The 10,929-nt window shown below is 40.0% G+C and overlaps 1 pseudogene; it reads right to left on the minus strand.

Moving 5' to 3' along the window:
• Positions 1 to 8,056: 8,056 nt before the first annotated feature.
• LOC100736609 (wee1-like protein kinase) lies at positions 8,057 to 10,305 on the minus strand (annotated as a pseudogene).
• Positions 10,306 to 10,929: the final 624 nt, after the last annotated feature.

The following is a 10,929-nucleotide window of genomic DNA, read 5'->3' on the forward strand; positions in this document are numbered from 1 at the left end:
GTAGCTGTCCAGTTTTCCCAACACCACTTACTGAAGAGACTGTCTTTTTTCCATTGTATATGCTTGCCTTCTTTTTCATAGATTAGTTGACCATAGGTAAGTGTGTTTATCTCTGGGCTTTCCATCCTATTCCACTGATCTATATTTCTCATTTTGTGCCAGTACCCATATTATTTTGATGATGCTAGCTTTGTAGTATAGTCTGAAGCTGAGGAGTCTGATTCCTCCAGCTCTGTTTTTCTTTGTCAGGATCACTTTGGCTATTCAAGGTCCTTCATGTTTCTGGAGTTCCCTTCATGGCTCAGGAGTTCCTGTTGTGGCTCAGCAGAAATGAATCTGACTAGTATCTATGAGGAAGTGGGTTTGATCCCTGGCCTCGATCAGTGGGTTAAGGATCCAGCGTTGCCTTAAGCTGTGGTGTAGGTTGCAGATGTGGCTCAGATCTGGCATTGCTGTGGCTGTGGTGAAGGCTGGCAGCTGTAGCTACAATTCAACACCTAGCCTGAGAACCTCCGTATGCCATGGGTGTAGCCAAAAAAAAAAAAAAAAAAGTCCTTCATGTTTCCATATAAATTTAAAAATCCTCTGGTATCAAAACAGACAGACAGACCAATGGAACAGAATAGAGAATCCGGAAATAAACCCTGATACCTATGGTCAATTAATCTTTGACAAGGGAGGCAAGAACATCAAATGGGAAAAGGAAAGCCTATTCAGCAAGCATTGCTGGGAAACCTGGACAGCTGCATGCAAAGCAATGAAACTAGAACACACCCTCACACCATGCACAAAAATAAACTCCGAATGGCTGAAAGACTTAAATATACGACAGGACACCATCAAACTCCTAGAAGAAAACATAGGCAAAACACTCTCTGACATCAACATCATGAATATTTTCTCAGGTCAGTCTCCCAAAGCAATAGGAATGAGAGCAAAAATAAACCCATGGGACCTCATCAAACTGAAAAGCTTTTGCACAGCAAAGGAAACCAAAATGAAAACAAAAAGACAACTTACAGAATGGGCGAAAACAGTTTCAAATGATGCAACTGACAAGGGCTTAATCTCTAGAATATATAAGCAACTTATACAAACCAACAGCAAAAAAAAACCAATCAATCAATGGAAAAATGGGCAAAAGACCTGAATAGACATTTCTCCAAAGAAGATATACAGATGGCCAACAAACACATGAAAAAATGCTCAACATCGCTGATTATAAGAGAAATGCAAATCAAAACTACCGTGAGATATCACCTCACACCAGTCAGAATGGCCCTCATTAATAAATCCACAAATAACAAGTGCTGGAGGGGCTGTGGAGAAAAGGGAACCCTCCTGCACTGTTGGAGGGAATGGAAACTGGTACAGCCACTATGGAGAACAGTTTGGAGATACCTTAGACATCTATACATAGAACTTCCACATGACCCTGCAATCCCACTCTTGGGCATCTATCCGGACAAAACTCTACTTAAAAGAGACACGTGCACCCGCATGTTCATTGCAGCACTATTCACAATAGCAAGGACGTGGAAACCACACAAATGTCCATCGACAGATGATTGGATTCGGAAGAGGTGGTATGTATACACAATGGAATACTACTCAGCCATAAAAAAGAATGACATCATGCCATTTGCAGCAACATGGATGGAACTAGAGAATCTCATCCTGAGTGAAATGAGCCAGAAAGACAAAGACAAATACCATATGATATCACTTATAACTGGAATCTAATATCCAGCACAAATGAACATCTCCTCAGAAAAGAAAATCATGGACTTGGAGAAGAGACTTGTGGCTGCCTGATGGGAGGGGGAGGGAGTGGGAGGGATCGGGAGCTTGGGCTTATCAGACACAACTTAGAATAGATGTACAAGGAGATCCTGCTGAATAGCATTGAGAACTATGTCTAGATACTCATGTTGCAACAGAAGAAAGGGTGGGGGAAAAAATGTAATTGTAATGTATACATGTAAGGATAACCTGACCCCCTTGCTGTACAGTGGGAAAATTTTTAAAATTATAAAAATAAAATAAAATAAAATAAAATAAATCTTTTGTTCTAGTTATGTGACAAATGCATTGGTAATTTTATAGGGATTGCATTGAATCTGTAAATTGCCTTGGGTAGTATACTCATTTTGACAATATTGATTCTTCCAATCCATGAGCATGGTGTATATTTCCATCTTTTTATATCACCTTTGATTTCCTCCAACAGCATTTTATAGTTTTCGGAATACAGGTCTTTTACCTCTTTAGGTGAGTTCATTCCTAGGTATTTTGTTCTTTTTGACATGATGGTAAATGAGATTGTTTCCTTACTTTTTCTGATCTTTCATTATTAGTGTATAGGAATGCGAAAGGTTTCTGTGTATTAATTTTTTATCCTGCATCTTTACCAAATACATTGATGAACTCTAGTAGTTTTCTGATAGCATCTTTAGGATTTTCTATATATAGTATCATGTAATCTGCAAACAGCAACCGTTTTACTTCTTCTTTTCCCATTTAGATTCCTTTATTTCCTTCTCTTATCTGATTGCTGTGGTTATGACTTCCAAAACTATGTTGAATAAAAGTGGCAAGAGTGGACATCCTTTTCTTGTTCCTGATCTTGGCAGGAATTCTTTTCACTTTTCACTGTTGAGAATGAGGTTAGCTGGGTTTGTCATATATGACCTTTATTATATTTAGGCATGGGTTCCCTCTATGCCCACTTTCTGAAAGGTTTTAATCATAAATGGATCTTAATCTTGTCAAATGCTTTTTCTGCATCTATTGAGATAATCATGTGGTTTTTATACTTCAATTTGTTAGCATGGTGTATCACAAAGATCGATTTGCAGATATCAAAAAATCCTTGCATCCCTGGGATAAATTCCACTTGATCACGGTGTATGATCCTTTTAATGTACTGTTGGATTTGGTTTGCAAGTGTTTTGTTGAGGATTTTTGCATCTATGTTCATCAGTGATATTGGCCTGTAATTTTCATTTCTTGAGGTATCTTTGTCTGGTTTTGGAACCAGGGTGATAGTGGCCTCAAATAATGAGTTTTACAAACAAAAATATTCTGTTTTACAAAACAGAAATAGACCCACAGACATAGAAAACACACTTATAGTTATCAAAGGGGAGGGAGGGATAAAATAGGAGTTTGGTTTTAACATATACACAGTGCTATATATAAAACAGATAACCAATAAGGACCTAGGATGTAGCACAGGGAGCTATACTCAATATTTTTAATAAACTATAAGGGAAAATAATCTGAAAAAAAGATATATATGTATAACTGGGTCACTTTTCTATACTCCTGAAACTAACACAACATTGTAAATTAACTTCAGGTTTTTAAAAATATATATATTATAATTTTTTAAATCACAAAGATATAAATAATAAATCTGTATATTTGTTTCTCAGAATAAAAATAATTAAATTAGGATATAAAACCAGCTAACCTATAGCAGAAAAAAGAAAAGATATAACTATAAAAGAGAGAACTCTGCAGACACACTTAGCACACAGTGGTACAGATATTCTGGAACAAATATAATGAAGGACGTTCGCAATATCTACACAGTTTTTTTAAAACTCTGAGACATTAAATCAAAGTTACATAAGCGATATCTTGTGTTTGGAGGTTGGACAACTGTATTTTAAAACTCATTCTTCCTCTGTGCATTTATAAGTTCAATATAATACCAAACACCCACTGAGTTCTTCTGAAATTTCAAAAGCTGATTCTGAAGTTTATATGAAATTACAAAGGCCCACAATTAATTAACAGACATCTTAAGACACACAAGGTGGAAGGGCTTTCTCTCCCAAATACTATGACATATTGTAAACCTGCTCTACCCAGTACAAAATACTACTGGCACAGGGATAATTAAATAGACTAGTGAAACAGTAAAGAGCAAAGAAACAAATACTCTTTACTTTTTTTTAAGCTCAAAGTGATCTTTAATATGCCAATCAATGTTAATAAAACACAAGTCAAACAGACAAGTGGAAACATTTTTAAACCAAAATTAATAGGAAAGCAAACAACAGACAAATTATTTTTGAAACATCTGTTAGCCAGTATTATTAGTCAAATGACAAATCACAGATAAGATATATTTAGTGAAAAGCTTGGAATAGTCAGAAGTCATTCTGGCATTTCAAACAGCTATGTACAGTGTCACCAAGACTAGTTTATATACACAAGTATTGAAGAGAAACTGGGCAAAACATTTAAAAACAGACTAACCATACAATCAAGTACAAAACTTGGGTGGAGAGAGAAAACATTTTTTAAAAAGAGTCAGGTAAGGGTGGTGGGCAGAGCTTCTGCATTGTGGGTGGGGCTTTCTGGCTCCTGGAACTTGGTCTGAAGGGCTGGGTGCATGAGCTCTCCCTTGAGTGCCCATGAGCCAGTGAGACTACACTCAGCCCAGAGGGCAAGAAACAAACAGGAGCAGAAGAACAATTTATTGCTCACTAATTCAGAGCCAACAATGGCATCCTGTGAAAGATCATCCCAACTTTATAATGTGTGGACAGGACTGCAAGGGAACATGGGAAATTGAACATAATTGACAGAGACAAGATTCTGGAGTAGAAGGACTCAGGATCACTTCCTCTCCCAAAAACACCAAAATTACAACTAACCATTGAATAACCATCAACAAAATAGACTGGAAGCTACCAAAAAAAGATATCCTATATCCAAAGACAAAGAAGAAATCACATCAAGATGTTAGGATGGGTGCTTTCATGATATAAGCAACCCCATAACTGCCCGGTGGGTGACCCACAGACTGGAAAATAACTACCTTGCAAAGGCTCTCCCACAGGAGTGAGAGTTTGGACCTCCACATTGGGGTCCCATACCTGGGGGTCTGGCATTGGGAGGAGCCCCCAGAACATTTGGCATTGAAGGCCAGTGAGGCTTAAGCACAGGAGCTCCACAGGACTCAGAGAGACAGAGACTTCGCTCTAGGAGGGCACTCAGGGTTTCATGTGCACTGGATCACAGGGCAAAGCAGGAACTCTATAAGAATCTGGATCAAGCCCACCAGGAGGTCTTGGAGGATCTCCTGAGAGCGCGGGGGTGGCCATGGCTCACTGTGGGGGCAGGACACTGGAGATGGAGGTTTCAGGAATACTCATCAGTGTGACCTCCCCTGAGGCTTCCATTTTTGAAAAATTTGGCCCCACCCATCATGGCTGAGAAGGCCAGATGACAAACAGGGTGGGAACACAGCTCCACACATCAGCAAATAGTCTGCCCCTAATCACACCCAGAGACAAAGCCCACCCACCTGAGGGATAAGAATCAGCTCCACCTACCAGTAGGCAGGCAACAGTCCCTCCCATCAGGAAGCATATAACAAGCCCCTGTATCAATCAACTTCACCCACAAAGAGACATACACCAGAAGAAAGAGAGGCTACAACCCTCTAGACTGCAGAAAGGAGACCACACAAAAAGATCTTCAAAATGAAAAGTCAGAGAAACATGAGTCAGATGAAGGAACAAGACAAAACCCCATAAGAACAGCCTAATGAAGTGGAGATAGGAAACCTGTCTGAAAAAGACTTTAGAGTAAGGCTGGTAAGGATGATCCAAGATTTTGGGAAAAAAATAGAGGCAAAGATCGATGAATTAGAAGAAACATTTAACAAAGGAATAGAAGAGTTAAAGATTTAACAAGCAGAGATGATCAACACAATAGCTGAAATAAAAAATGCAGTAGAAACAATAGGATAATACAGGAGACAGAAGAACAAAAAAGCGAGGTGGAAGACAAACTGGTGGAAATCGCTGATGTGGAACAGAATAAAGAAAAAAGAATGACAAGAATTGAGGACAGTCTAAAAGAACTCTGGGACAACTTTAAATGCACCAACATTCATATTATAGGCGTGACAGAAGAAGAGAAAGATAAAGGGCCAGAGAAAATATTTGAAGAAATAATAGCTGAAAACTTCCCTAACATGGGAAAGGAATCACTCACTCAAATCCAGGAAGCACAACAAGTACCATATAGAATAAAGCCAAGGAGGAACACACCAAGACATATATTAATCAAACTGACCAACATTAAAGTCAAAGAACAAATATTGAAAGCAGCTAGAGATAAGCAACAAATAACATACAAGGGAACCCCAATAAGGTTATCGGCTGATTTTTCAGCAGAAACTCTACAGGCCAGAAGGGAGTGGCACAATATACTTAAAGTGATGAAAGGAAAAAACCTGCACCAAGAATACTCTACCCAGAAAGGCTTTCTTTCATATTTGAAGGAGAAATCAAAACCTTTATAGACAAGCAAAGGCTAAGAGAATTCAGCACCACCAAACCAGCTTTACAACAAATACTAAAGGAACTTCTCTAGGCAGAAAGAAAAGGCCACAACTAGAAAGAAGATTACAAATGAGGAGGCTCACCAGTAAAGGCAAATATTAGTAAAGGTAGGAAATCATCCACACACAAATATGCCACCGAAAGTGGCAATTGTGAGAAGAGCAGGGTACAAGTGCAGAATCCTGGAAATACATTTGCAATTAAGAGACCAGCAATTTAAAACAATATTGTGTGTATATATCGACACCTATACCAAAACCTCATGGTTACGACAAACCAAAATTCAAACACAACACTAAAGATAGTCATCAAACCAGAAAAGAAGAGAACAAAAGGGAAGAAAAAAAGTCCAAGAGATAAAGGACCAGAGAAAATCAACAAAAACAAATCCAAAACAATTAACAGAAGGGCGATAAGAACATACATATCAATAATTACCTTAAATGTAAATAGACTACATGCTCCAACCAAAAGACATAGACTGGCTGAATGGATACAAAAACAAGACCTATATATAGGCTGTATAAAGAAGATGTATATATACACAATGGTATATTACTCAGCCATAAAAAGGAAAAAAAATAATGCCATTGGCAGCAACATGGATGGGACCTAGAGATACTAAGTGAATTTAGACAGTGAAAAACAAACATCATATGATATCACTTGTATGTGCAATCTAAAAAAAAGATACAAATGAACTTACTGCAGAACAGAAACAGACTCATAGACTATGTAAACAAACCTATGGTTACCAAAGTAGACAGGTGGTGTGGGGGGAGGGGTAAAATGGGGATTTGAGATTTGCACATGCACACTGTATATTGAATGACTGGCCAATGGGGACCAGCTGTACAGCACAGGGAACTCTACCCAATCAATATTCTGTGATAATCTATATGGGAAAAGAATCTGAAAAAGAATGTATGTGTGTATATGTGTAACTGAATCATTTTGCTGAATAGCAGAAATTATCACAACTTGTAAATCAGTGAACTATAGTTCAATAAAAATTTTTTTTATGGGGGAAAAAGCCAGGGAAGGTTATTATCAGGCAAAATTACAAAACCAGGAATAATTATACTACATTAATACGGCATTCCAAAGGGGTAAAAGGTGAATTTTTCCAATGCACTAGCTTCAAAGTTCAAAGAAAAAAAGAGGCAATCAGCTGCTTTTCATCAAAAGCAGCTATGTATTTCACATAAATGTGGATACACAAGTATAATTCACAATTTAAAAAAAAAAGAAATGTAAGATTGACACACAGGTACATTGAAGTCTGATTCTCTTACATTTCCCTTTTCAAAGGGAGAATATATTTGTAATAAAGCCCTTGCACCCTTTTTACAGGTCACTACAGGGAAAGATACCTTTTACTACAATACAATAGCGAACTATAAGCAGCACACCATCACAGTGGTTAACCCTGGAAAGGCTGGTGTAACATCCAACAGTGACTGACATCCTACAGAAGACAAACTGGTAAGACTAGATGAAAGCCTGATACAGCACTCGTCAAAATACAATTTTCAATTTGTAATTCACAAATAAAAAAAATCCCAAAAGGTTTCTCAGTAAAAGTACTGAGATAGATTGAGAAAGTAATTGCAAACTGGACTTTAGCAGTGATTTCAACATAGTCTCCTCTTTCACAGATTCTGGAGGAGAGTTAGGAAATGCACAGATCAGTATATTGCAAGGCTGACATAGTGGTTCATTTTCTTTCCAATAAGTTGAGATGTTTATTACTGGGTGGTGGACCTGGTGGCCATCTGGTCAGTGAAGTCTTTCTCAGTTGCCACCTGGGCTTTCTTGAGTTCTTTCTACAAAAGTGAGTTTTTGAACTTTTAGCATTCCATTCTAGTCCTAATTGTTCTTCCTAGAAGCAGATAGCAACACTGAATGCTCAACCAGTGCCATTGCCGAAGTTCTTCTCTCTAGATTTAGATGAATCATAACTTTTAGCAACTCTGTAAATTTTGGGGAAAGCACTTGTGGAATCCGAGGTAATCTACCCTGCCTGATTTCACGCCATTGGTCTCCATCTCTGGGAAGAAGCTACACCAGCAGCACTTATCACTGTGAGGGCAAGGGCAAAAATACCCACTTTTGGTAGATGATTATAGTTCTCCTGCACAACTTCATTTGCAAGAAAACAGCTATCACCCTCTTCAACTTGTGGGCTAGAGATCCTTGTTACTTGCCCAAGGTCACCTATTTTAAACATAGCTTTGTTGGCTGCACCATCATCTTCATCTCCTTCTTCAGAGGTAGCATTTGGGATTGAAGTTTGATATATGAAAATATTACTAGGCTTTATATCCATGTGAACCAAAGACATTGAATGAATATACCTCAAGCCCCGGCCAACTTGCAAAAGGAAATCCTTCAACTTGGTTTCTGTAAAGTAACTCATGCTTCTGTAGTTTTCATTTATGCCATTAGCTAAACTTACATCATTACAATATTCATTCTGTATAAGCACATGATCATCTTCTGCCCGTGCAGAGAAATATCACACCACATGGGAATGTTGTCCAAGCACTGCATGAGCATATACGTCTCTCAAAGCGTTCTGCTCACCAACAGAGCCAGCTAATGGCCTTTTTGATCACTTAATGCCCATAAATGCATCCATCCAGCCTCTTGACACATTTAAACACAGAACCAAATTCTCCAGAGCCAGTCTTCTCTAGCTCCTGAAATTCTGTTGTACACCTGTGACTTCATATTGCTTTCAGTAACTGCAAATCTTTTAGCAGGTCTCGTTTCATCTTCAAACTCAAAATCAGGAGTTCCTGTCGTGGTGCAGTGGTTAACGAATCCTACTAGGAACCATGAGGTTGCGGGTTCGGTCCCTGCCCTTGCTCAGTGGGTTAGCGATCCGGCGTTGCCGTGAGCTGTGGTGTAGGTTGCAGACGCGGCTCGGATCCCGCGTTGCTGTGGCTCTGGTGTAGGCCAGTGGCTACAGCTCCGATTCAACTCCTAGCCTGGGAACCTCCATATGCCGCGGGAGCGGCCCAAGAAATAGCAACAACGACAACAACAACAAAAGACAAAAGACAAAAAGACAAACTCAAAATCACTGGCTTCCATGTCTTCACCACAGGAATTGTGCCAATATGTTCTCTTTCTTCTACGACACTGTCCTGAGGAATGGAGCAATACAGAATCTGTACTAAAAGGATTAATATTCAGTTGAGTCTGTCACAAGTCAGATTCCCTTTTTCCTGATTTTTCTGTATCCATGAATAGAGAACTACCATGGAGTTTAACAGAGATGGAATCCATTCCTTGAGCTTTATAGAGGAAATTCTTGGGGGTTTGCGGACTGTGGAACAGCCACGAATTGCGTAAGGTCTTGTGGGGAGGGGTGCTTGGTGGGGGGGCAGCAGCGAGCAGGGAGCCCCTTGCTGCCCATGCCCCCTCTGCAGTCCCTGGGGCCTCCGCAGTGCACCTGCTAGAACAAGCTGTCCAGAAAGTAGGCGGCCAGGGACTTGGCCGGCAAAGAGCAATAGCCCTCCTACTCCCACGAGTCGCCCTCTGCCCCGCCACCTGCAGAGTTGGGGCCGGGTGACTGCCCTTCAGGAACACGCCCTCCTCCAGCTCCCCATGGCTGTCTGGCCGGGGGAGTGGAAGCGCTGGGGCGCAGGCTCTGTGCGGCTCTGCGCACACACCAGCAGTGAGCCGGGATCCTTAAAGGCCGAGTCTTCCCTATGCTGTGCCGCTGCCTTCTCCCCCCCTCCCCTCCCCTCCCCTCCCCTTCCCCCCTCCCCCCTTACCCCTCCTCTCACTCCTCCCACTTCCCCTCCCACCACTACCACCACAACTACTACTATTACTGCCACCATCTGAAGGGGGAGAAGATCAGTTTCTGCCTCAAGGCACAGGAGGCCCCAGCGGGGTGTGGCTGCTGCCAGCTGAGGAAGCTCATGGCACCCCTAGGGCTGGGGCAGAGGACCCAAATATGTTTTAATGATAGTTTTTTTTTTCCTGAGAAAGTACTGCAGAATGCTGGGGAAAGCTATTCATGTGGAAAATGGCATTGTCTTTCACCATATGATATAAACCAATTTGGAGTAGATTAAAAGCTGACTTATATAAGGAAAAACTAGAAATATTTTAGACTACAAAATTACTTTGGGTAGGGAAAGATTTGAAACCAAAAACTACCAGGCAGGAAAAGATTGTTAAACTTGACTATATTTAGAATGTGTAGACATCAAAAGACACCATAAAAAGAAGGAAAACGTTGGGCACAAAGTAACAGAGTTTATTTTGGAGACATGGAATCAAGATAGGACCAGTATCCAGATTAGATGAAAAACCTCTACTAATCTTGGAAGAAGAGAGGCAGCCTAGCTGAAAAATGGGCCAAAGTCTTAGTGAATTTCACAAAGAGAAAAATCTGTGTGCCATATAAACTTGGAAAAAGATATTTAATTTCATCATTATTAGAGAATTGTAAGGTAAAACTACACCTTCCTCTCCAAATTTATGAGATTGGCAGAAATCTGACAGTATCAGGAACCAAGAGTTGTAGATTATCAGCAACCTC

This window comes from Sus scrofa, chromosome 10 (assembly GCF_054392235.1).
Source record: "Sus scrofa isolate SSC_HxYL_T2T_F1_AM1 chromosome 10, Sscrofa_HxYL_maternal_Yorkshire_Landrace_v2.0, whole genome shotgun sequence".
NCBI lineage: Eukaryota > Metazoa > Chordata > Mammalia > Artiodactyla > Suidae > Sus > Sus scrofa.